This window comes from Podarcis erhardii, assembly GCF_964252035.2.
Source record: "Podarcis erhardii genome assembly, chromosome: 14".
NCBI classification, from domain to species: domain Eukaryota; kingdom Metazoa; phylum Chordata; class Lepidosauria; order Squamata; family Lacertidae; genus Podarcis; species Podarcis erhardii.
The window spans coordinates 12,106,915-12,134,909 of NC_138503.1; the positions used below are offsets into that span (position 1 = coordinate 12,106,915).

Genomic DNA, 27,995 nt, shown 5'->3' on the forward strand with positions numbered 1-27,995 from the left:
CTTGTTTCTCAGAACCAGAAGAGGCATGAAAAGGGTGGAGAAGAGGTTGGCTGCACAGAGGCACAGTCTCTGACTGCTTGGGAAAACCCTTTGCTCAGCGCTTCCCAGCGGAGAGGTGACGGTGGTTTTCCTTGCTGCATCCCCTTTGCCGGGTTGCTGCGCTGTGGGAACCACCGCTTGAGGCTTTGTTTGGCTGCTGGCTGGACTTTCTGTCTTTGGCTCGGAGGGGCTCAGAAGTCGAACATACCTGTGCTCTGAAAATCCCTTATTTTGGCTGCTGATCCCTAATTTTTGAGGCTGCTGGTCCCTTATTTTCAAATCTGTAAGTTGTCAGCTATGCTACTGACTGTGAGGCATAGGTGACAAGTATCTGGGGCCCTGGGTGCCTGAGCACCCACAAATTTCCCCATGAAGGGGCCGGATACCCACAGATTTTGGTGCCAGGACCATGCACGCTGCATGGCACCCATGGCTCCGGGCATCCATGGTCATGAAGCCAGGTTGGCGCTCCTGCTGGGCGAGATGCCTGCCTGAAACAATGGAAAGGCACTGCTAGTCTGTGTAGACAAGACTTGGCCAGATGGACCAATGGTCTGGCTCTGTATAAGGCAGCTTCCTATGTTTCCACTTCTCCCAAAGTAGTTTGTCAAGGGTGCTGGGAATGGTAGTTCAGGGAGTACAGTACAATTTCCAGGATTCTTTTTCTGACTGGGGAATTTGTTTTAGATGTATGGTGTGTACAGAGCTTTGGTTCCTCCCTGCTCTCTATATTGGGCTACCTTTGAAGGTGACCCGGAAACTGCAACTAATCCAGAATGCGGCAGCTAGACTGGTAACTGGGAGTAGCCACCAAGACCACATAACACTGGTCCTTAAAGACCTACATTGGCTCCCAGTACATTTCCGAGCACAATTCAAAGTGTTGGTTAAAGAAAAGGTAAAGGACCCCTGACTATTAAGTCCAGTTGCGAATGACTCTGGGGTAGTGGCGCTAATCTCGCTTTCCTGGCTGAGGGAGCTGATGTTTGTTCGCAGACAGTTTTTCCGGGTCATGTGGCCAGCATGACTAAGCCGCTTCTGGCAAAACCAGAGCAGCGCACAGAAACGCCGTTTACCTTCCCGCCTGAGAGGTACCTATTTATCTACTTGCACTTTGATGTGCTTTCAAACTGCTAGGTTGGCAGGAGCAGGGACCAAACAATGGGAGCTCACCCCATCGTGGGGATTCAAACCGCCGAACTTCCAATTGGCAAGGCTCAGTGGTTTACACCACAGCGCCACCGCTAAATGGCCTCGGTACAGTATACCTGAAGGGGCAGCTCCACCCCCATCGTTCAGCCCAGACTCCGAGGTCCAGCTCCGAGGGCCTTCTGGCAGTTCCCTCACTGTGAGAAGCGAAGTTACAGGGAACCAGGCAGAGGGCCTTCTCGGTGGTGGCGCCTGCCCTGTGGAACGCCCTCCCTTCAGATGTGAAGGAAATAAACAACTACCTGACTTCTGGAAGACATCTGAAAGCAGCCCTGTTTAGGGAAGTTTTAAATGTTTGATGTTTTATCGTGTTTTTATTATTCTGTTGAGAGCTGTCCTTCCCGCTATAAAGCGGTACCTATTTATCTACTTGCACTTAGGAGTGCTTTCGAACTGCTAGGTTCACAGTAAAAGCACAGTAAATGGCGTTTCCGTGTGCTGCGCTGGTGCTGGCTCGCCAGAGCAGCTTCGTCACGCTGGCCACGTGACCCGGAAGTGTCTCCGGACAGCGCTGGCCCCCGGCCTCTTAAGTCAGATGGGCGCACAACCCTAGAGTCGGACACGACTAGCCCGTACGGGCAGGGGTACCTTTACCTTTACCTGGGAGCTGTCCAGAGTGGCTGGGGAAACCCAGCCAGATGGGTGGACTATAAATAATAAAATATTATTATTATTATTATTATTCCTCCCCTCTTTCCTCCCTCTCGATCTTTCTCTTTGACTTATTTTCTTGCAGCTGTTACTTTTCCTTCCTGCCTCAGCAGAGGAGTCAGAAGGTGCCGTTTGCAGACACAGTCTTACGGAACGATCATGTTGCAGCAACAAACAGCAGCAACAACCCTGAGAATAAGGTCATGACTGGAGTCCCTGTCACTCTCTTAGGTATCATTGTACTCCTGCTCGTATTTCATTCAGCACACTGGACAAAATATTGGACTGAGTCATACGTTCAATTAGATTTTTAAAAAAAGTGTGGCTTTTTACTATGTTTCCCTTCAAAACACACTCAGCAAAGTTCGATCAACAAGTCCGGCTGTTACCTTGGACAGAGCTGTCGTGTGTCCCCATGGGGAATAATTTTCCCTGCTGATATTTTTGAGGTTATTTGCAATAACCTGAAGTCACAAGAGTGATGCTCCACACCCCCCTCCCCCCCGGTCCCATTTGAATGGGAGTTAAAATAGTTCAGACCGAACCTAATCTAGCTAACCCAAGGAGCGGCCAAAAAACGAAAGGGAAAGTTTGACAGAGAGGGAAAACAGGAAGGAAAAAAAGTGGGCCAAAGTCCGCTGAATCAAACTTCTCCCCTTTCTCTAGCCCCCACTGCGGTGGCGGCTACGGTTTTCAAACTTTTATTTATTATTTATTTATTCCATACAATTTATACCCTGCTTGATTGTAAAAAGAAGAAAGGGGGTGGGGTCTGGAAACCCTCAAAACAGTTTCCAAAAAAGAAGAAGAGAGAAAGCAACAAAATTAGCAATAAGAAAAATTAGCAACAACGAAGTAAGGCTTTCGAAATGGAATCATAGAACTGTGAAGGGACCCTGAAGATAATCTAGCCCCCTGAAATGAAGGAATATACGCAGCTGCCCTGAATGGGAATTGAACCTGCAACCTTGGCATTATCAGCACCACCCTCTAACCAACTGAGCTATCCTAACATTACTCTAAAAACAGATTAAAACTTGCGGCAACTTTCTTAACATCTGGGCAGGCTTGTCTAAAGAATATATATATACTGGTACTGAAAAGTGTACAGTGATATCAATAGGCAGGGAGTTCCAAAGATGCTGCCACACAAAACGATCAAGTTATTACAAATTTGAAACAGGTATTTCTGTGGTACTTGTAGCAGTGCCAGTTCTGCCAATCACCTTGCCAACAAAGGTCCGTATAGTAAAAGCTATGGTTTTCCCAGTAGTGATGTATGGAAGTGAGAGCTGGACCATCAAGAAGGCTGATCGCCGAAGAATTGATGCTTTTGAATTATGGTGCTGGAGGAGACTCTTGAGAGTCCCATGGACTGCAAGAAGATCAAACCTATCCATTCTTAAGGAAATCAGCCCTGAGTGCTCACTGGAAGGACAGATCCTGAAGCTGAGGCTCCAATACTTTGGCCCCCGCAAGAGAAGACTCCCTGGAAAAGACCCTGATGTTGGGAAAGATTGAGGGCACAAGGTGAAGGGGATGACAGAGGACAAGATGGTTGGACAGTGTTCTCGAAGCTAGCAGCATGAGTTTGACCAAACTGTGGGAGGCAGTGGAAGACAGGAGTGCCTGGCGTGCTCTGGTCCATGGGGCCATGAAGAGTCAGACACGACTAAACGACTAAACAACAACAACAACAACAACAACAACAACAACATATCTACTAAGGCAGTCTTCATTCATACTTCTGTATATTGGCCTGGAATCTTTTGTTGAAGGTCTAGTTGAGAAACATTTTTAAATTAAAATAATCGGACTGCGTCCTAAGGACATGTAGCTGGGCTACAGACAGGAAGGGAAAGGGGTGGAGTATAAATTTCCAAGTAGCAGCCAACAATCACAATAGCTTAAGTGGCTATTATTTACAGAACACAGAGCTGTTAAGTGAGGGACACAACATGCCGCTCAGATACCTAGGATAATATAGGGGTAATTGCTTCCCTTTTAAAGGAGAATGGGACAAAATGAGGATTTGCAGGATGTTCTGTCTTGAGTCGTTAATTCCACTGTGATATATTTCCACCTCTCCTCTCCCAAAGCACATCCTACAATGCCAGCTTTGTTACTTTTCAGAAAAAGAAGACCAAAAACAGCAATCATCAAAAGTAGCTTCCAGAATAGATGGTAATTTCACATTGCACCTTTCGCCCTCCATTCAACAGCTTTTTGAAGGAGAACAGTGGGGACATCAGCTCAAAATAGCCATCAAAAGGAGCAATTGGTACCCTGCATCTCTGTTTATTGTGGGGTTGTTTGAGAGGGAGGAAATCTGTCCTGTGTGACCCTCCCTTGGCACCCTGTATCATTATTTTGCAAAATCCCATTCTGTTGCTTCCAAGAGCTGCCTTAAAAGTTAGGGAAGCAAAATAAAAATACACTTAAGTTTTCAAAGGTGCTTGGTTGGGGTGGGGGAGAGAATGAAATATTTTATTAAATTTCGCCGAGGCTCAAGCTGCACTTCCCATAGAACTGAATGGTCCTTTCCTATGTTGGAATGCTGCATGGAGAAAAAGGCTTGCTAACTCTCTGCTGTCTCTGCTCTAAGTCACCCTCCCAAATATGCTCTATCTCACTGTCCCAAAATGACTGGTTAATCATGGAATCAGAGAGCTGGGAGGAACTTCAGAAGTCTTCTAGCCTAACCTTCGGTGCATGAAGGAAATCTACATGGAATCATAAAAATACAGAGTTGGAAAGGGTACCAAAGAAACTCACTGATTTTTAACTAGACTGTTATTTTGTATTTTATTAGTTTCTGTAAAGGCAGATGCTTCCAAGCCTACTCCATCACAACAAAGGGTAGCACAACTTTTGTCACGCTTTCAGTTTCTTTACTTGCCTGATTAGGAATTTGAGGGACCAAATGGATGGAACGTCAGTCAAATCGCCAAGAAAATCTCCACGTCTAATGACACAAGAACAGTACAAAGTCTGCAGCAGAGCACACTAGTCAAACGTTCAAATGTATCACCATCTGTTAACCCCCCAAAATCAGGGATTTTTTTTCACTTACCAGGGACCAGTTCCCTAACTAAAAATGAAGGGGATGAGACCATGGTTAATAAATTCACTTCTGAAATGCCTTCAGATGAAAAGGCAAACAATAAAATGGAGGAAAACTGATGAAACTAAAATGGATGAGGAAAGCGAGGAAACGGAGAAGGCTGATACTACTTTTGTTACAGCAGCTTATGAGAAGGCAAGTGAAATTCAGGAAACCCCTTCAGTTCATCCCAGTTTTGTAGATGGAAAGCCTGCCTGTGGCTCAAACTTGCCAGCTCATCAAATCAGCTTGCCAGATGACAGAAAAGAGCCTTCAGATGACTCTAGAAAGGCTGGGTTGAAAGATCTTCCTTTAGGTAGCATGGAACTTGACCAGATTGATTCAAAAGGTGTTAGTACCACTTCTGCCAAATCAGAAGCAGAAGGGTTTCGTGGTACATGTTGGTTGATGGAATATGAGAGCCATATGGAGAAAGTGAGGTCCCTCAAGCTTGAGGGAGGGGGCAAGCCAGGTGTGTGTGTGTGTGTGTGTGTGAGAGAGAGAGAGAGAGAGAGAGAACTAGATTTCATCCCATACTGCAAATCCAGCTGATTTGGGGTGTCTTGTGCAACAAACTCACTCCTCCCCCCCACACACCAAAAAAATCAGAGTTTTTGCATTAAGGATGGATAAATGCACTGAAGTGTGTAGGATAACTGTTGCTTGTTGCAATGTCTCACCTCCCTACAAAGAAATCAGAATGAATGCTCAGTCATTAACCAATGCCATCTACAGTCATACCTCATGTTACATTTGCTTCACGTTACGATTTTTCAGGTTGCGTCCCGTGGCGACCCAGAAGTACAGGAAAGGGTTACTTCCAGGTTTTGCCGCTCGCGTATGCACACAAGTGCCAAATCACGCTGCGCACCTGTGCAGATACGGTGCTTCAGGTTGCGGGCTTTTCATGTTGCGAACAGGCCTTCAGAATGGATCCCATTCACAACAAGAGGTACCACTGTACTCTCCCAGGAAACAGATCCAGAGGGATGAACAATCAACAGTTCAACTGGAAGCAACTACAGGATCACAGAACTGTAGAGTTGGAATGGACCCCACCCCCCAACGGCCGTCTAGTCCAACCCCCTGCAATGAAGGAATCACAGCTAAAAAAATAAAAAATCCTTGATAAGGATTAATTCAACCCATTAAAAAACCTTCAAAGAAGGAGATTCCACTTCATTGAGAGTCTGCTTCCCAGGTAGACTCTCGAACAGCTCTAACCATCAAAAAATTCTTCCTGTTTGGTTGGAATCTCCTTTCTTGCAAACGGAAGGAAGTTTGAGAGAGTGAGAGGATGCTGGGATTGATAAACTGTTTACAGTGAGGGGGGGGAAGTATTTGATCCCCTGCTAACTTTGCCTGTTTGCCCTCTGACGAAGAAATGACCAGTCCATAATTTGCAAAAGATGACTTAGTACTTGGTGGCCGAACCCTTGTTGGCAATTATAGAGTCAGATGTTTTTTGTAGGTTGCACCCATCTCAGGAGGTATTTTGTCCCACTCCTCTTTGCAGATCGTCTCCAAGTCAGTAAGATTTTGAGGCTGGTGTGTAGCTACTTGAACCTTCAGCTCCCTCCACAGATTTTTGATGGGATTAAGATCAAATACTTCTTTCAGAAGAAGAAGAAGAAGAGTTTGGATTTGATATCCCGCCTTTCACTCCCTTTAAGGAGTCTCAAAGCGGCTAGCATTCTCCTTTCCCTTCCTCCCCCACAACAAACACTCTGTGAGGTGAGTGGGGCTGAGAGACTTCAGAGAAGTGTGACTGGCCCAAGGTCACCCAGCAGCTGCATGTGGAGGAGTGGAGACTCGAACCCGGTTCCCCAGATTACGAGACTACTGCTCTTAACCACTACACCACACTGGCTCTCTTCACTCATTATAATGCACTCATTTCACTCATTATAATGCACATCGATCTCTGACTTTTGTCTTCTTGGTTTCTGGGGGTTTTCCTGTTGTTATTCTGTCTCTCACAGCTACAATAAACCTACCATTAAAATTATGGACTGGTCATTTCTTTGTCAGAGGGCAAATGGGCAAAGTTAGCATTGGATCAGATACTCCCCCCCCCCACTGTATATGTAAACCTGTCTCTCTCTCTCTCTATGGGGTGGGCAACCTTCAGAGCTTGCCTGTTGAGGGCTGCATGGTGCTGGTGTCCAGGTCATGAGCTAATGATGGTCGGAAACAACAGTGTCCTGAATGAACTAGTCTGTTACAATGGCCACCTGCTAGTCCCTGATCTCTGTGACTATCTGAAATTAGAATTCAAAATCATATGCAGAAATGAGCCTCACTGGGATTGCTGGGATTAATCTCAAAATAAAATTCAATGCACTTTAAAAAACAACAACAACTACTACAGCAGACCCATGCATTTGCTGTCCTGGAAACCAAGGGAAAGTAATTCCTTTCTGTCTTTAGTGTGCTATACATACACACTTGGTATAGAAGCCTACCAGTTTGTCCTCATGCAGCTGAGCAGTCTGTTCCCCAAGCCATGCAACCAGAAAAGAAGGTTTTGTTTAAATTATGTTTATGAAATAAATTACTCTTTGAAAGTACATAAGAAGATAAACACTTCTGAAAGCCAGGAAAAATAAGGAGGGAAGGAATTTGGGTGGAAGGGAGAAATGGGGCAACTTTGGGTAGTTCAGGGGCAACAAAAAATATGAAGCTTTTTTTCTTCTTTTGGCAAACCAAGGTTTCCTAATAAAATGCATTTTTAAATGTTATTTTCACAAATATATGCATTTTTGTGCACACAACCCCCAGTATGCGCATTCTTGTATGCATTTCTTGGCTGGATAACTGCATTGCAAAATTCGGAGAAGTGTGACTTCTGAAGAGCGGCTGCATTTTGATTTATGTATTGTTTTCGAAAATGTGAATGATGGTTTGTTGTTAAATGCCATCTGAATTGAATTCGCCCCCCATCCCTACCTGCCCTCTAGGGAGTTATTGTGGGTCTGTTGATTTGCTACTTCTTAGGAAGTGTCTCCCTCCAGTTAGGCTCACTTTTATACTTGTAAATAAAACTCACAGATTGCAGAGCTACCTTAAGTCCACCTTAGAAGAAACCCTGGGAAGTGCAACCTCTCTAGACTACATTGCTGGTCGGAGAAGTGGAGAAGAACACATTAACAATACAACAGAGTTTATATCTCATGTACATGGCTGGTTTTCCAAATAGCAAAAAATATTGCCAAGGCATTTAATAATCCACAAAGTGCTCTCTCTCTCTCTCTCCCATCTGAATCTGGGTTCTGTCACTATATCCGAAAACTTCTTTTTCTTTGTTCAAAACAGATGATCAGCAACACCTCTCCTTCCTTCCCCAAATAAACATAGAACAGTATCAACAGAATGCAAAGCAACTCAGGGATTGAATGCAATTTATTTTTTTGCAACATTCTAGGGAGCTATTAAGCATGGTAGCCCCTGACAGAATTATTTCTTTTAAAAGAATAACCATTGGGTTCGCCCCTTGGTATTTAAATGAATATCTAGGGTGTGAAACCCATGGAAACATATGAAAACAAGGAGAGAGAAGATACATTTCAGAACAACAAAACAAACTTCTTTTTAAAACAACAAAAAGAGAAGAGCAAATTTAATTTAGGGGGCTGACTGAGGAATTTCTCTTTTCCAGTAAGCTGACTCAAAGTGTTCAAAAAGAATATCAAATTAAAAATAGGCTTGTAGGTCTTGCCAATGTCATCAGTGGAGAGTCACCAGATCATTCACCCCTCCAGTTCAGCTACAGGTAATTCTTTTGCATGAAGGTCTTTTAAATTTATCAGTTTGGTCAATTAAGTTCTCCTTGCAGAAGCTGAACCTCTCACCCCCCTGTCTAATTTGGAGTAACAAAAACCAACCCAAATTTCAACACGATCAACAAAGAAAAGCTTCTTCCTTTTGGGTGATGGAAATAATGGAAAAAGTAATGAAGTAGAGAAGCAAGTTTGCCTTGGGAAGCACTCACCCTGTTGCTCCAGCATGCCACACCATTAAAAGTTACAGAAATAGCCTTCTTTTGCTGCTTCTCTCAGCTCAAGAAGATTTAAGCCCAAAGCAAGTTTGGAGGGAAATTCTGATCTTCACTGAGTTACAATAACTACAGTTGTTCAGGCAGGGGGGAAAGGTATCTCCCCCCGCAAAAAAACACACACCCCACCCCCGGATACATTGAGATGAAGGCAACTCAATAAATAACCCACAGTCAAAACTCCAATACTTTTTCATATTAGTTTTTCATCCCACTATAACACATGTTAAAATAGAAAAGTTTAATAAAGTTACCTGGCTGTTTTCTCACTTCCGTTTTCTAGGTTCTGCTCTGGAAGTCAGCTGCAATAGTTAAATGATGTGTGTGGTCTTTCTAAAGATCAGAAAAGATTTCCTGGTGATCACTCTTTTTGTAGCATCTTTTCCTGTCTCTCCTTTTTTTTTAACTAAAGGTACTCCTTGTTGCTAAGAGATGGGTTGCTAAGAGATTTTTGTGTATGAGGAGGTGGCAGGTCAGGGGGCTTTGCAACCCCAAAGAGAATTTTGTAAATTAACCTCTCTAGCAGGATGTACTTAAGCCCCTGCCCCAAAATCCACTGGCGGTGGATTAAAAAAAGGAATCCAACTGAAAAGAAATTAACCTGTTTGAATGCTCAGTGGCTTGACGAATGGGTGAGGGAGCTACAAGAGATACTTTGGCGAAGAGCAACGATACGCTGTTAGTTAGGCAAAAACTTTGATGCTAGGCATCACAATGTGAAGATGAAGGTGAAATGAGACTTAGGATTCACGTGGCAATTGCAAACTTGAATGTAGCAATCCTGGCCATCGCCCCCTGTCTGCTTATATAGCCTGGAAGATGTGCAATCATTACATGGGGCATTTCCTTGCCCTGTGAAGGGGAAATGGAATGGAGAGTAGCATCCCAACATGATAGTGTGGTACCTCAGGTTACAGATGCTTCAGGTTACAGACACTTCAGGTTACAGACTCTGCTAAGCCAGAAATAGTACCTCGGGTTAAGAACTTTGCTTCAGGATGAGAACAGAAATCACGTGGTGGCGGTGTGGTGGCAAGCGGGAGGCCCCATTAGCTAAAGTGGTACCTTGGGTTAAGAACAGTTTCAGGTTAAGAACGGACCTCCAGTGTTCAACGAGCATTTGACAACAAACCACAGAGCAATGGAAGCTTAAAACTTTTTAAACTAGCTCATAATCTGTCCAGAAGAGCACTCCTATCTTTTGCATGTGTCAGGCAGACAAAACATAACTGCCAGCCCTAATGTGCATAATGCATAACTGGGGGAAACACACAAGGACATGAAGTAGGACGGCTGTTTGTGTGGCCTGGGGAGGGGTCACAAGGGCCAGATGGAAAAGTACAAAGGGCCTGCACTAGATTCTCAATTGTTGTTGTTGTTTATACAGTAGTGGGACACGGGTGGTGCTATGGTCTAAACCACTGAGCCTCTTGGGCTTGCTGATCGGAAGGTCGGTGGTTCGAATCCCCGTGGAGGGGCAAGCTCCCATTGCTCTGTCCCAGCTCCTGCTAACCTAACAGTTCGAAAGCACACCAGTGCAAGTAGATAAATAGGTACCGCTGCGGCGGGAAGATAAACGGCGTTTCCGTGCGCTCTGGTTTCCGTCACGGTGTCCCTTTGTGCCAGAAGTGGTTTAGTCCCTCTGGCCACATGACTCAGAAAGCTATCTGTGGACTAACACCAGCTCCCTAGGAATGAAAGCGAGATGAGCGCTGCAACCCCATAGTTGCCTTTGACCAGACATACCCGTCCAGGGGTCCTTTAAAGGGACCCCTGACCATTAGGTCCATTTGTGACCGACTCTGGGGTTGCGGCACTCATCTCGCTTTATTGGCCGAGGGAGCCGGCGTACAGCTTCCAGGTCATGTGGCCAGCATGACTAAGCCGCTTCTGGCAAACCAGAGCAGTGCACGGAAACGCCATTTACCTTCCCACCTGAGCGGTACCTATTTATCTACTTGTACTTTGACATGCTTTCGAACTGCTAGGTTGGCAGGAGAGGGGTCCTTTACCTTTACCTTATACTGAGCACTGTGCATGCTCGGAATGCACACATCTGATGTGATCCAGGGCATGATCCTGCACTTTGGACTGACCCCAACGCAGGCCAGTCTGGGACCGTCCTGACCTGCACCAAGGTCCTGAATAGATTTGGGGTCTGACCCTAATGCTAAATTAGGATTTAACTAAGCATGCAGTCAGGAGACGGGAGGAGGAAGAGGGAGATGCTGTGTTTCCTCTCCCCACCCATGGCTGCACTGCAGGGAACAGGATTGAATCTTGTGCTCACCAGCTGGTGAACGGAGAATTCAGTCCTGCCAAGTGCCGCTCTGCCAGGGAGTTCTCTGCTGGGAATTAGCTGGGGAAGCAGAACTTGCGGACGCTGCTTGTCTCTCCTTCTCCACCCCTCCCTCCCTGACCACCCCACTTTTGTCTGCCCCGAATCACTCTGGTTGGGCATTCTATCTCAATCTGATTTGGCTTCAGCCCGCTTCAGCCCAAACTGGTTTGGGATTCAGGCTTCAGAGCATCTCCATGTACAGCCTACTATTATTTCACTGCTCTTGCGCAAATATTTGTAGAAAAACCCTTCACCGCTGCTGTACTGCAGCAATCATTCCCGGGATCCACACACAGCGGTAGCAGCCGAGACAAACTTTTCTAAAAATAGGCAGCACGGCAGCTGTAGAAAAATTGTTTGGTGGCCCAGGGCAATTGTTGGTCTTGCATTCCCTTTGTAGAATTTCTTAATTTACTTATCAATACAAACTCTTTTGCATTCAAACCACTATGCCACAACGAGAATGCGTATGTGTCTCGTAAGGTCAGCATCAAAGCGGTTAAATAATGCGAAACATTTTATTTCTTTATTTTCATAATGAAACTTGATTCAGTGAAGACTTCTTTCATGCCAAAAGAATTCCTGGAACTTTGTATAATGAAATCGGAATAACTGGCACTGTTGTTTGTGACAATGATCTCTAGGTTGGACGCTAAACATTCTTCACCCTGTGTAGGCTTTTGAATGAATTAACAAAGTTCTTTTTTATGCCATTTAAAATGAGGTAAGTCTTGTCGAAATTGACAGTGGACCTTTGTGGAGGGAGGATGCAAAATGCTTTCTAGAGCAGCAAGCAGAGTATTTTCCTTTTCCATGACACCCCACAGTTCTTTATAACTGCATCTAAAAAGAAACCTCTTTTTCTGCATGACTACTGCGGGGTGTCTTGGGTGTTAGGGAAGAGGTAGTACCTCTGGTGGGGGAGACGCCATACTCCTTTGGGGGGTAATTTATCCACCTTCAGTCCCCACCCTGCACTCAGCTCTCACCTGTGACTCCTAGAAGCTGTAAGCATGTGACAGGGGCCACATCCTGGGAAATGGCTTTGGCTGGCTGGCTAAACCAGGTGAGAGTAGCCGGTGTATCTCAAAACCTTTCAGTTAGGGACTTCGCTTGCATGTGAAGGCAGGCTCTGGTGAATTGAGCGGGCAAGACCAATAGTGGATCCAACAGTCAAGAAGACGGTTTCTGCACATGCTGTAGAGGGAAGCGAGGGGCAGATGGGGCTCGCCAACCTGGGAAGGTAGCCCATCTAGGCGAAGGGAAACTCTTATCCTAAACCTCCACTGCCTTGTGGGTTATCTTCAGGAGAAGAAATCCTACACAGAGCATAGTCCCTAACATGGTTGGATGTTACCTTCCATGCCTAAGTCCAGCAACTGCTGTAGCTAAACTGCTGCCAAACATATTGCTCTGCTTTCCTTTGGACCCTATCAGTGAGGCCGAGAGAGGGGTCTTGTCCTCTGGGCAGCCCAGGACCTCCAGACACACAGCCCAGGTTTGCATTCACTTCGGTGCTGCTAACAAGCAGAGCGGGCTGGGAACATGGTGTATTTTGCTTGTTTATCTACAAATATACAAATAAAGCATGGAATCTCCAGCCAGCGGGCCAGTCTTGGCCCATCGGGAGGTCCATGCCCACTTGCCCATCAGATGACATCACTGGGTGCCGTCCATCAGTCAATGGTCAGGAGCGTGATATTCAACCCTGCTGGGTCCTGCTTTGCCAGTGTGTTTCCTGAGAGTGTTAATCTCATGTTGGCAGTTCCACTGTACTTAGAAGTTCAGATTGTGGTGACCTGGAAGAGGGCAGTCTCTGTGACCTTCGCTTCCCACTTTCATTATGGAGTTTCCATTGCACACTGAAGATCTACCTCTTTACCCTGGCCTTTCACCCCTGAGATAGATGCTTTTAATACCCGCTCTATGCTCTTGAGTGTAATTGAGTTTTAAACTGATTTTTAACATCTTTAAGTTGTTGTAGCCCGCCTTGGGACCTCAGGGTAAATAGTGAGTAAGGAACTGAATCAATCACAACAGCAGCAACTTCAGTGGGGTGAAATTGGCACCCATCAAAGTGGTCTGGGAAAGCTGGAGAGAGGATTAATTTGTTTGGCACCCCCAAACTCCACCAAGGTAAGCCATGCAAAAAAGTCCAGTGGGTTGATTTGAGTTCTCAAGCATGCCTTTGCAATCCTGCTGCATGCCCTTCCCACACAGCTATAATTCTCACGCAACCATAACTAGGCTGAAGCCAAGGAGCTCACTCACTGTCACAGTTTCATATTTTCTAGTCAGTGAAGCCAAGTGGAAGGGTTTGCGGCAGGAAAGCTGAAGGTGGGACTGATGGAGTGAGAGTTCAAAGGTAATGCAGCCGAGACATCTGGTTTGGAAGCCTGCAAAAGAGCAGCTTAGGACAAGGATGAACAGAAGGAAACAGCTGTGGTTTCCTAAAGCCAGGGACCAATCAGGAGAAATCATGAACCAGGAATGCATCAGGGCGTACCTGCCCTACAATGTCTCAGCTTGGTGAAGGTGCTGAGATTTCTATTTGAGATGAGTATCCCTGCCTCCCCTTTTTCAGAGCTACAGTTCCTAGATTTGATGGGGAAAGTAAAGGGTTATTAATCCTAGTCTAGGGATGGAAGGATCTGTCACTCTGGGCTCTTCCTTACTTTCCCACTCATAAATTCAGTTCTCCACATTTCCACATTAGTGACCCCCCCCCCCCACTTTTTAAAGAGCAATCATGAAAGTTCATCCACATTTTAGTACAAATTCTCCAAAATTTCTCCTAATATTCTTTTGTGCATGATTTTGCCTAATGTACACATATTTGCAAAGCAATTTATCCTAACGAAATGCATTCTTGTACAGTGGTACCTCGGGTTACATACGCTTCAGGTTACATATGCTTCAGGTTACAGACTTTGCTAACCCAGAAATATTATCTCGGGTTAAGAACTTTGCTTCAGGATGAGAACAGAAATCATGCAGCGGCAGCACAGCGGCAGCAGGAGGCCCCATTAGCTAAAGTGGTGCTTCAGGTTAAGAACGGTTTCAGGTTAAGAACAGACCTCCGGAACGAATTAAGTACTTAACCCGAGGTACCACTGTATGTCATTTTCACTAACATATGCATTTCGATGGATGTTTTACTCTAGTAAATGCCTTTTTGTAAACATTGTTTGGCTGGAGAACCATATTGCAAAATTCAGAGGAGCAATTAATTTTGAAGAGACAGCTGTGTTTCAGTTCACGTATTCTTTCAGTAAGTGTGAATTAGGTAATTTCATCTTTAAATGCCAACTGAATCGAATTCCTCCCCCATCCCTATCCTAATCTGAAGAGCAGATACGCCCTGAGAATATATTTTGATATCTTGCTTGAGGTTTTATAACTGCAGTTCCTGCTCTTGGCTGAAGATCATGCCAAAAGGATGAGCTGTGAAACCAGCTGGGACCTTTTCCTTAAACCCAGTAGTTTCACTGTGTAAGGGATGGAATTAAAATTGGCATTATTGCTTTCTCTTAAAAAGAGAGAGAAAAAAGAAACATGTTGTTCAGTTCAAGAGGTGTTCTCCAATGCCTAATTCAAAGCATAATAGTACCCCATCAGTGCTAGGAAAAGCGAATTGGGTTAAATTGGCCTCTTTTATGGCTTTCTTCCCTGTATCACACTTAAATGCTTCCTTTCAGCAGAGAAGTTAATATATCATATCATTATGACATATTGTATTATTATGTACTCCCTGCACCCTCTGATGGACACCCAAGCCAACCTCATACTGAGTTAACAAGTCTGTGCTTTCAGACCGCAGTATCAAATGCTCCGTACAATTTTTCCCTGCACATAGAAAAGTAGGATATCAGGAAGGCCCACCCAGACATGTGACATCCCCACACACTTGCAGATTGAATGTCAAATTAAATGTGACAAAAAATAATAATCTGTGGCTGGATCCATGATGGGATCTTCTGACATCTTTCTTTTATAGGCTTAAAAGCCGCCATCTTTACAAGCACTTGGATTGGGCTCAGTGCAGCAGCCCAGGGGTGAGGTGGGGTGTTGTGGGGTGGGTGGATGGGTTTTTTAACCCTCTTTTCTTTCATTTTCCTGATAGGCAGCAGGTACCTCCAGGTTGTCAGTATTTTGCAGGAGGGATTCAGACACATTCCGGGAAGTTTAGGTAAAGGTAAAGGGACCCCTGACCATCAGGTCCAGTCGTGGCCGACTCTGGGGTTGCGGCGCTCATCTTATTTCCGGGTCATGTGGCCAGCATGACTAAGCTGCTTCTGGCGAACCAGAGCAGCGCACCCCATCACGGGGATTTGAACCACCAACCTTCTGATCAGCAAGCCCTAGGCTCTGTGGTTTAACGCAGTTTAGGTCTGGGCAATTAAAGTGGAAAAAGGCCCTCTAAGTTAAGCCACTTTAAAATAAGAAACAGACTGCAGTTAGGAAAGTGACAACTGAATGCATTGAAATATGAGTGTGGGGTGAATGAAAGATCAACTGTATAAACACCCCAGAAGCAAATGCCCATTGTAATCTAACTTCTCTGCAAACAAATCAGAACAAACGCTCAATAAAAAACAGAGTATCACCTAACCTTCCTGCAAACCTTGGGTAAGCAAGTCAAGATGAATGCTCTATAAAAACTGGACATAGTCTAGGCTGGTTTAGAAATAGTAATAATAACAACAAGGGACGCGGGTGGCGCTGTGGTCTAAACCACTGGGCCTCTTGGGCTTGCTGATCAGAAGGTCGGCTGTTCGAATCCCTGCGACGGAGTGAGCTCCTGTTGCTCTGTCCCAGCTCCTGCCAACCTAGCAGTTCGAAAGCATGCCAGTGCAAGTAGATAAATAGGTACTGCTGTGGCGGGAAGGTAAACAGCGTTTCTGTGCACTCTGGTTTCTGTCAGGTGTTCTGTTGCGCCAGAAGTGGTTTAGTCATGCTGGCCGCATGACATGGAAAACTGTCTGTGGACAAACAGTGGCTCCCTTGGCCTGAAGAGAGATGAGCGCCGCACCCCATAATCACCTTTGACGGGGCTTAACCATTCAGGGGTCCTTTACCATTACCAATAATAACAAACAAACAAACTTCGTGTTGAGTCCCCCCCCCCCAAAAAAAAGAAGCACTGGGGATAAGCAATAATAATCATTCCTAGTCATTACTGAGAGAGGTTACTCAAGGCTGTAGCTTTTGACAACAGCCACATATTATCTCTTTGAGTTGGTTCAACCACAAAATATTTCTAGAATACTATTAATTCCTGTACACTTGAATATTTTGTGCACTTAAAAAAAATCTGCATTAGACTTGTTCCCTAATAAAAAGCCTAGAGCTAGATTGGATATTTCTTGGGATTATTTATTAAAGAGGTCAAATATTTCTCAGGCAGAAGCAATTTTCTTCCTAGTATTGTGTGAACACCACTTGGAGAACAAGAAGGACCTCTTTGAGATCTCAGCCAAATGCAGTTAGATCTCATGCACTTGCAAAGACTCCACTTGTCCCAATCTGCCCCCTCTCCAGTCAACAGTTGTAAGATTCAGACGTACTTCATGTGACTTTTATGGTACCAAAATTCAGGAGTTCACACTCCTGGATATTTGGGCCTTAAGTGATTTTGTGCTTCTTGTTGTAAAAAACACACAACAGAAAACAAAACAAAACCATCATTACCTCTCCTGTTCAATGTGTGTTTGAAGTTTCCACTGTTCAGCAATTGTTGTTTTCTCACTTTGCCCCCTTCTTGTTGCAAATTACTTTCAAACTTCGTTGGCACAATGGAGGTCAAAATGACCCATGCCAAAACTTCATACTGAAGCACCAGGTGCATCTTATCCATTCTGTTCCTCTCTTTATTATATGCATGGTTTCTTCTTTTTAATCCAAATTCAAGCTCTGATTTACTTCTATGGCCAATAGGTTGGCTCAAGATTGGATCTCCTCCTTCTGGACTAATTGTACGTAATTTCTCCTGAAATTAACTCATACCAGGATTATTATTAGGCACTCAGTGGGATGAAATGAATTATCTAGACCAGGGATGAGGAAACTTTGGCCCTCCAGGGGTAGATGGACTCCAGCTCCCATCAGTCTTAGCCAGCATGGCCAATGTCCCATTACCAATATTGGGAGAGCCAACAATATTAGCCACCCATGATCTAGACCACCAATGAACAGACTTGGAGGGTTCCATGGAGGTCAGCATCTGGTGGGACTGGTAGGGGAGAAAGCAGGGACCCCCAGGGTGCAATCATGTTGGTGGCCCTAGAAGTCCCATGATTCCAGAGGGTCCTCGTTGATGCTGTGGAGCATTCAGGAAGGTCTGCAGAAAGGTCACAAGCAGTGAAAATCACTTGACCAAATGCAGGTAAGAGATCATTTCTGCACCTACGATGTGGCAGTGATTATGGCAGATGCCCCCAATGGATCAACCTTAACTGATCATGTATACAATGAACTCTCAAAGAGGGATGTATGCCAGCCTTGTAATGGTCATCAGAATGGTAAAATCTGGATTCTGAAAGGATAGAACTGCAAGATTTGCCAGAGAGAGAGAGAGGGAGGGAGGGAGAGAGGGAGGGAGAGAGAGTTAAGTGGCAGCCTAGGAGATGAGGTTTTAGTGGTCAGCATAGATGAAAATGCACAAGGATGGATCATTGATTTTACATCCCCCTCCATTCTCCATCTCAGACTCTGAGCAATTTTAATGGGTTGGACCACCTGTTGTCTGTTCCCTCACAAAACAAATGCAAATGCATGAGGCCTCCAATACAGTGGTACCTCGGGTTACATATACTTCAGGTTACATACGCTTCAGGTTACAGACTCTGCTAACCCAGAAATAGTACCTCGGGTTAAGAACTTTGCTTCAGGATGAGAACAGAAATCGTGCTCTGGTGGCGCGGCAGCAGCAGGAGGCCCCATTAGCTAAAGTGCTGCTTCAGGTTAAGAACAGTTTCAGGTTAAGAACGGACCTCTGGAATGAATTAAGTACTTAACCCGAGGTACCACTGTATTAGGGTTGCCATATTTCAAAAAGTAAAATTCCCGACCAAAAAGGTTGAGCTTTTTTAGGGAAACCTAACCCAAAAATACTGAATTTAAGCTTTTTGACCTCTTTGTGCTGCTCTTTCTGCTGCTTTGTCCATTGCGTTGCCATACATCCAGGACTTCCCTGATATTTTTTGCAGATTTGGCGAAATTTCTCCCCCCCCCCCCCATGCCATTTTTACACCCGAAAACCAGGACATGTCAGGATTGGCAAGCTTATCCCCTATGCTCATAGAATTGGAAGGAGAAATGTCATTTCCCCTCTAGTGATACATTTTATGAGGCAGCAGCTACTGTGCAGCTGAGTTTTTATTATTATTATTATTAAATTTGAATACTGCCATATACCCACAGGTCTTAGGGCAGTTCACAACATGAAATCACAAAATTCACAGCAAAGAGATAGGGCCCCTTAGACAGGTGGATTATCAGCTGAGTATATAAGAGGTGAGACCATATTTCAGCTGTCCTGGTCCCAAGCGGTGCGGGGCTTAATGCACCAGAACCAGCAAGTTCCACTTGGCCCAGCAGTTAATTGGCAGCCAGTGCAATTCTTTCAGCAAGAATGTAACCTGAAAGCAATACCAGACCCTCTAAGTATCCCCATTTTCCAGGGACAGTCCCGGATTTACAGAAGCCATTCCAGTTTCTGATTTGATCCCGGAATGCCCCACTCTTCCTCACAACATCCCTATTTTCATTGAAGAAATGATGGAAGGTATGGAGTTATCCAGCTCCTGAGCCATCTGATGGCAGTCCTGTATAGGGAAGGTTTTTTTTAATGTTAAATGTTTTATTATGTTTTTATATATGTTGGAAGCCACACAGAGTGGCTGGGGCAACACCATTAGATGGACGGGGTAAAGGTAAAGGTACCCCTGACGGTTAGGTCCAGTCTTGGACGACTCTGGGGTTGCGTGCTCATCTCGCTCTATAGGCCGAGGGAGCCGGCGTTTGTCTGCAGACAGCTTCTGGGTCATGTGGCCAGCATGACTGCTTCTGGCGAACCAGAGCAGCACATGGAAACACCCTTTACCTTCCTGCCGGAGTGGTACCTATTTATCTACTTACACTTGGACTTGCTTTCGAACTGCTAGGTGGGCTGGAGCAGGGACTGAACAATGGGAGCTCACCCCATTGCAGGGATACGAACCATTGACTTTCTGATTGGCAAGCCCTAGGCTCTGTGGCTTAGACCACAGTGCCACCCACGTCCCTATATAAAAAATTATAAATAGTATTATTATTATGGAATAGGATGTCCCTATTTTCATCCGAGAAATGTTGGATGGTATGCAGTATCTTGCCCTAGTGAGCAGTTGAGCTGCAGCTCTCAGACCAACCTCAAAGGCAGTCCCACATCATGCATGTACATTAAAGGGGCAGAGTAAGGCCCTCACAGTAAAAACTGTTGTGGCATCCACATCAAACAAAATTCTGATCCTTGGAGAATCCTGTCCCTGGGGTTGTGCTGCATCTTGCTTAACTGGATCATGACCAATAGAAACCCTGTGCCTTTGATTTTGTGCCGGCTGAGGCACCTGCCCACTTGAAGCTCTGCTAAAATGCCTGGCTCATTTCCCACAGCTTGCCAAACAGATGCACACCAGCGAGGCTATCTTGGTTCGAGCCCAAACTCCGCAGCATTTTTTGTTGGTGACCCAGAGTTGAAAGGCTCTCTATCTCATTGTCATCCCTTGGACATTCCCCACCATTGGTCTTCGCATGCAGGAATGTTGACATTTTGATTTCCGTCTCCTACTCCTGCCTCTTCCTTGCTGAACTGGCACACGAGAGGAAAATGCAACTTACAAGCTGCCTTTATCACCAGGGGCTGCTGCTGTTAACTTTGCAGCTGCAAAGAATATCCTGGTTTGAGCCAAACAGCTGCAGAACCATCTGCAGAACAAATAAGCGGTCCTTTCACAAGCTTCCTCTCTTCGGTACTCCCTCACTGAACATTTCTTCAAAACATGTTCCAGTGGCGTGGAAGAGGAAAGAGGAGTGTCAGGCTTATCTCCTCGGGTACTGAGCAAACAAAAGCCCGACCTGTCTCCATCTTCCCTGAATCATTAATCTTGAGATGCAAACAAGAGTTTGTGGCACCCAGAGGAAGATGTTTCAACCACTTACAGACAGATCTCTTAGAAAGTTTATTTGAATGTCTACATTTCCAACCCCAAATGGGTGGACAGGAAGCAGGTGGGGGAAGGGACAGGTGGTGCCTTTTCAGGATCAACATGGCTACATCTGCGAAGGTGGTCCATGGGAAGGGTTTTCTAGTAGCACTTCAGAACTTTTCTGTCATTTCTCAAGGCAGACAGAAAAACACTTGGCTTTGCTTGCTTTTGTTTCCCAATGACTCTTCAAGCCGGCTAGCCAGGGCATTGCTGCGCAGATGGGAAAACTTCACTTGACGCCGTCTCTTGCTCAAAAAGTTGTTGGTTGGCACATCAACCACAAATATAAGGGGAAGGAAGGAAGCAATTTCTACCCAACAGGTTGCTTCTGCCTTCTAGTGCTAAGGTACTGAGATAAATCTACAAGCACTTGACTCTTATTTTCAAAGAGTATACAATATATATATATAAATAAAATAAAATTCAGCCTATTTAACTGCTTGTGTTTAGATTCTCTGATTGGCTGGGGCCAGGCCTGGACCTACATCTCCAATGAAGCTTCTAGATCAGTTGTCCAAGGTCACAAGTGAAATAAGTCAATTTCTTCCCTTTTACCCCTAAAAAGCAAACTTAAGGACACAATTATTTCTTCCTTGCCCCATGCAATTTGATGTTGTTCACATGTAAGGACAAACTGATCCGATTTGCACTTTCCAAAGCACTAAGGTAAAGGTAAAGGGACCCCTGACCATTAGGTCCAGTCATGACCGACTTTGGGATTGCAGCGCTCATCTCGCTTTATTGGCTGAGGGAGCCGGCGTACAGCTTCCGGGTCATGTGGCCAGCATGACTAAGCCGCTTCTGGCGAACCAGAGCAGTGCACAGAAGCGCCATTTACCTTCCCGCCAGAGCGGTACCTATTTATCTACTTGCACTTTGAGGTGCTTTCAAACTGCTAGGTTGGCAGGAGCAGGGACCAAGCAATGGGAGCTCACCCTGTCGTGGGGATTCGAACCACTGACCTTCTGATCAGCAAGTCCTAGGCTCTGTGGTTTAACCCACAGCGCCACCCGTGTCCCTTTGCAAAGCACTACCGCCCTTCAAAAACCCAGTCTCCTTCAAATTGTGCAATGTAGTTCTCCAGCTGAAGGATTCTCTCTCTCTCTCTCTCTCTCTCTCTCTCTCTCTCTCTCTCTCTCTCTCATTGTTGTTTAGTCATTTAGTCATGTCCGACTCTTCGTGACTCCATGGAGCAGAGCACGCCAGGCGCTCCTGTCTTCTACTGCATCCCGCAGTTTGGTCAAACTCATGCTGGTAGCTTCGAGAACACTATCCAACCATCTCGTCCTCTGTCCTCCCCTTCTCCTTGTGCCCTCCATCTTTCCCAGCATCAGGGTCTTTTCCAGGGAGTCTTCTCTTCTCATTAGGTGGCCAAAGTATTGGAGCCTCAGCTTCAGGATCTGTCCTTCCAGTGAGCACTCAGGGCTGATTTCCTTAAGAATGGATAGGTTTGATCTTCTTGCAGTCCATGGGACTCTCAAGAGTCTCCTCCAGCACCATAATTCAAAAGCATCAATTCTTGTGTGATCAGTCTTCTTTATGGTCCAGCTCTCACTTCCATACATCACTACTGGGAAAACCATAGCTTTAACTATACAGACCTTTGTCAGCAAGGTGATGTCTCTGCTTTTTAAGATGCTGTCTCCAATAATATAACACTCAAATTTCTACCTGTCATTGGCTGGCAAGTGGCTCTCTTCTTAGATTCCTTCCCTACTTGACAGATTGAGTGAACCATTTCACCTCACACTTCTGTTTCCTCATGTGGAGTACAACCCTCATCAGCTGAAGGGATGTGACCATTTTGCCGTGTATTCTGCCTCCCATCCTACCACACGTATGTTATGGAGGTTTTGCCACAATTTTTACCACATATGTCGTCAACTTCTCTCTACAATAGAACTGGATCCAGTCAAAGAGCCAGACACGGAACTGGCCCACCCTCTGTGGGCATGTGGGCAGGTGATTCAAATGTCAAGCTGTGGGAGAATCTGACAACCTAAAAGCAACACGACAGGCTAATAATTTGATTACAACACTTTATATAGCTACTAAATTGTATCTTCTGTGGGAGAAGGCAGAGTCTAGTCTCTGATTTTAGCACTGTGCTCTCACAGCTCTAGGGACGCGGGTGGCACTGTGGCTTAAACCACAGAGCCTAGGATTTGCCAATCAGAAGGTCGGTGGTTCAAATCCCCGCGACGGGGTGAGCTCCCATTGCTTGGTCCCTGCTCCTGCCAACCTAGCAGTTCGAAAGCACGTCAAAGTGGAGGGGGGCCACTAGGGGCGCATTGGAAGATGGCCGACAATAACATCTCTTTGGTTCACACGAGGTAATTAAGAGGCTGATATGGGAGTATGCAGCCTCCCTTGTTGCCCCAAGGATATGGGGAACACTGTCTTGCCTGCTGTGGCCATAAATCACCCCCGGATTCGAAAGAAGGGGGTGAGGGCAGTAGACACAAAGCCCTTGTGTGGGTCCGGCTCTCCCGGACACTGTCTCTGATCGCGCACTAGTTGCAGCAACTCGAAATAAACAATTAGAGAGAGAAGCAAATGCACATATTTCAAGTGAAGAACGGGAGTGAAGACTGCTAATTGAAGTGACCTCTGTGAAAGTAGAGCGACGGGTTGGATTTAACAGGAATATATCTGAAGAAGATACATCAAAGGTTCAGTATGTCGGAGTGGGACTGGATGGGGGGGGGCTTTTTTCTTTTCTTCTTTTTGATTAACCAATAACCCCTCCCCAAGAAAGAACCGTCACATAACTGACCTAAGCAGGATGATTAAAAACTGTGTGGAAATGAATTACTAATCAAAAGTTTGGCTTATGGAGATCGAGAAAAGAACAAGGGCTCTTGGAATGACGCAGTAATAAAAAGGGAGTCGCCATCTTGGCAGGTTCTGTCGAAAGATTGATGATCGGGAGGAGGAAGCTATGGGCTGGCAGAACCTCCTCAGAAGACTGAGAAAGGGAGTGACAGATCTGTGAAGATTAACGAGGAAAAACCCACACAGGATTACAATTTGTTTCAACCCGCTTGTGGAGACTATCAGAGGTCACAAAGAGAAAGGAAAAATATATGAAAATAACAAGAACAGATGTGGAAAATAACAAGAAAGGATTGTATAGAATGGTGAACACTATTTGGACAGATTTGTGGACGTTAAAGCAGCAGCAACAACAAGAGGATTGGATCCCTTTCGGAACTTGAAATATGGGTACCCCCAACAAAAAAAATTAAAATTCGGCTTTGTAATTTGGAATTTATGTGATTTGTTTTGATTTGATTGGTCTGTTAATAATTTTTTTTTTAAAAAAAGAAAGCACGTCAAAGTGCAAGTAGATAAATAGGTACCGCTCCGGTGGGAAGGTAAAGGGCGTTTCCGTGCACTGCACTGCTTTGCCAGAAGCGACTTAGTCATGCTGGCCACATGACCCGGAAGCTGTACACCGGCTCCCTTGGCCAATAAAGCAATATGAGCGCCACAACCCCAGAGTCGGCCACGACTGGACCTAATGGTCAGGGGTCCCTTTACCTCACAGCGCTAAGGTTGGAGATATCCCTGACTCCAGTCTTAGCCCTGTGGTGATTAGCATTACAACTGGAGAGAAGAGATACCTGATCTTGGATGGTGATAACAGTTCTTCATGCCTGCCATCATATAACACCAAGTGACTGACAAGTGGGTGTGGTTTGCCCAAAACAGGCCAAATTCAGAGGCCTAGCAGACTGGACATGGCCCACCACTGCCCTGCAATTTCTCAGAATGGCCAAGTTACCCTCAGTGAGATGAGATAATTCATCCCAGACTAATTTGGTTATCTTTATGGACTCAAGACAACAAGCTTACCAAGCAGCTGAATGCACAGTACAGTGAGCCACTCTTTGATAGCTGGTCATCTGTTCAAATCTAGCAGGGGAAACTTTTCCCCTCTGGAAGGAACTACATTTCCCATAATTCCTGGCCATTGGCCATGCTTACTAGAGCTGATGGGAGTTGTAGTTAAAAAACATCTGGAGGGTCAAAGGTGGCCCACACCTTATCCAGCCAGCAACCGAGAACTTTGTATGCAATCCTCAGTCCAGTGGCTGACCATTGGATTTAATGATGCTACTCTAGGGTAAGAGATTTCAGAATTGCAGTGCTAGTAATCATTCAGCAACGTACAGTTCAGCTTCTTATGCTTATTTTCAGCGAGCATTGGAAGAGCTGTTGGCTTCCATCGCTCTTCATTTCAACAGCAATTTCGTCTCTTAGAGCTGTCAGAATTTGCTACTTGAGCACATTAGCGTCTGCTCAGGAAACATGAATGGCGCATGATGGACTTGTATACACGAGAACCCGGGGCACAATTAGAAGCCATTGGACTTAATTCAAAGCCCATCCAAAATGATTGCAGACATTATCTCTCTCTGGAACGACTTTGCAGAATTGCTACTCGGGGAACTTTAGATTAGGGAGGCTTTTTTGTCTCCTTGAGAATTAGAAAGTTGAGTGTGAGCGTTGTGAAATGTAGCCCAGCCTCAGCGATCGGCGAGAAAGGGTGGATGGAGTACCTAAAAGCGAAGTCTCCGAGATATTGAACAGCTCCTGAACTCTGGATGGGACTCACCACCCATGATAAAGGCCATTACATGCCATGACTATACCATTGCAATGAGTACAGGAGAATCAGTCTCACAGTGGTCTTGGTGGCGGTTCCTGAGTCTGAATTAGAGGCTTAAGTTGGATTCCAATATTTGTACCATCTGCCCTCAATACAGATGCCAAGAGTCAGCACATCAGCCTGCAACATTGGATTGTACATTTGGAGGAATGATCCTAGCATCTCAGAGGGATGTTGGTGGGGAGCCTCCTCTGGTCTGAGGGTCTAATCACAATCATCATCATCATCATTTATTTATTTATAACCCACCCATCTGGCTGGGTTTCCCCAGCCATTCTGGGCAGCTCCCAACAGAATATTAAAAACACAATAAAACCTCAAACATTAAAAACTGTCCCGGTTTCTGATTTGATTCCAGAATATCCCACTGTTCCTTAGGATTTCTCTATTTTCATTGGAGAAATGTTGGAGGGTATAGAGTTATGGGACCCCTGAGCCAAGCAGATAGGTAACTATATAACCTTTAGAAGACATTTGAAGACAGCCCTGTATAGGGAAGTTTTTTAATGTTCAATGTTTTATTGTGTTTTTATATATGTTGGAAGCTGCCCAGAGTGGCTGGGGAAACCTGGTCAGATGGACGGGGTATTATTATTAGTAATATTGAACAGGGCATCCCTATTTTCACTGGAGAAATGTTGGAGGGTATGTTCTTATGCTTTTATTTTTGGAGGCTGAAATAATATTTACTGATACAGGACGGCATCACATTAACAATGGTGCATAGAACTCTTTTCTCACACAACCTAGCACACACTTCCTATTTTCCTAATTTATTTGTTTTAAAATTATACCCTGCCCTCACCCTTAAGGGGGGAAAAAGCTCTTAGAGCAGGTAGCAACCAGTAACAGCAAGGCAAAATGAAAGAAAACACTAAAACAACCTCACATAATAAAAACAGCCACATCAAGTAAAAACAGCAGGAGTTAAAGCATTTTCTCCATCACAGGAGAAGGAGAAAACCAAGCGCAACAGATATTTTAAAGAAAAAGCATGGGAAACAAAAACATACTGTATTTTCCCGTGTATAAGACTAGGTTTTTTCCCTTTAAAATAATGTCAAAAAGGTGGGGGCATCTTATACATGGAGGTCATCTTCCCCCCATTTTCTTAAATCAGAGTCCCCCCCATGGTGGTGTCTTACAGATGGAAAAAATACAGTGTATTTTCATCTGGTGTTGGAAAGACATCAGGGCTGTTGCCAGAGGAGACACCCTGAGGTGATTTTATCCCATATGGGGGCCCATAGCTGATGAGGCCTTCCTCCTAAACAGCATCCATGTCCACCACATGACAGGATGAAACGGGTGGTAAAAACTCTGGTTTGCCCATATTTGGCCAGATGATATTACCATTTTGCCACACATTCTGCGTGGCAAGACATTTTCTCCTGAAGGTGTGATAAAATTTGCAGGTGGCAGGATGAGTTGGCCAGTCTGCCTTGCATTTTACCACACAACTACCCCTAACATGTGATAAAAGTCTCCTTAGACATTGACTGGATGAGGAGACCATTTCACTACACGTTCTACCTCATTTTATCACTCGCCTTTCCTTCCTGACGAGATTAATATCTGAGTTGCAATGGTGGTGGAATCCTTCCTGTTAAGCAGCCTGGGCAAAAACTATTCATGAAGTCAGCCCAACAAAACATTATGCAAGTGGGGCTTAGCTGTTAGCATAATTCAAATAGAAACAACCTTCTTACCTGCTACGTTCCAGTGTGAAAAAGAGAGACTTATTTCAGCCAGAGATCAAGTGAAGAACTATTATCCATCCAGCAAATTTCTGATGGATTAGTCAAACTGTGTTGTTGTCTTCCTGCCTTTCCCCCCTTTGCGTTAAATCTTCCTACTTGGCAGCCAGGGGATTAATGTCACTTAGAGACCAATATTCCCCAGCCATGGTTTATATATTACAAATATTAGTCCATTGCAAGTTGGAGGAAGCGGCTGAGAAATAACGGCCATCTCTGCCCAGCCCTGTGGCATCTTGGCTTCAGATCCAGAATTCACAACTTGGAGAAACCACTTTGCCGGCTGCTTGTCAAGTTTACCAATCCTCGCATAGTAGGTTGCTTGTCCGTGAATGCATTTGGATTGGATTGGGTTCAGCTAGCCTTACCCATTTAGCAACTTCGTCTGCAAGGAATCTCAGGGCAATCCAATGGAATAAGGTGCCGTTCCAACGTTAGCAGAACCAGGCAGCTGCCTGCGGGAGTTGCAAGAGAATCTGGTAGTCGCAGGTAGGATCAGATGTGGTGACCCCGTTTGCCGATCTTCCTTTGGAAACGAAAACCCCACAAGTTTCCAGTTGTCTTGTTTGTCAGTATTTAGTCAAAAACATGCAGTCACATTAGGGCAATTCAGCTGAAGTTGTCTTTCTGGTGTAACCCAGACATATTCCATTAAAACCAATGAGTCAGTCCATCTATGTTGGACCGCCAGTTGCTGGAAATTGCATGTCGGTAGAGAGCACTAAGCCGTGGTAGAGGGACATGGGTGGCGCTGTGGGTTAAACCACAGAGCCTAGGACTTGCCGATCAGAAGGTCAGCGGTTCGAATCCCCGTGATGGAGTGAGTTCCCGTTGCTCGGTTCCAACTCCTGCCAACCTAACAGTTCAAAAGCATGTCAAAGTGCAAGTAGATAAATAGGTACCGCTCCGGCGGGAAGG

At 45.1% G+C, this 27,995-nt stretch overlaps 1 protein-coding gene and 1 long non-coding RNA gene across 3 annotated transcripts in view; one reads left to right on the forward strand and one right to left on the reverse strand.

Moving 5' to 3' along the window:
* Window positions 1-9,685, reverse strand: part of CYP19A1 (cytochrome P450 family 19 subfamily A member 1) — a 46,066-nt gene extending 36,381 nt beyond the window's left edge. Inside the window, exon 1 of the mRNA XM_081839083.1 lies at window positions 9,311-9,685. The gene's annotated coding sequence lies outside the window, so the exon portion shown is untranslated. The remainder of the gene's footprint in view (window positions 1-9,310) is intronic.
* The window catches only part of LOC309328947, a 340,017-nt gene that overhangs the window by 137,101 nt on the left and 174,921 nt on the right, over window positions 1-27,995 (forward strand). The gene's annotated exons all lie outside the window — the stretch shown is intronic.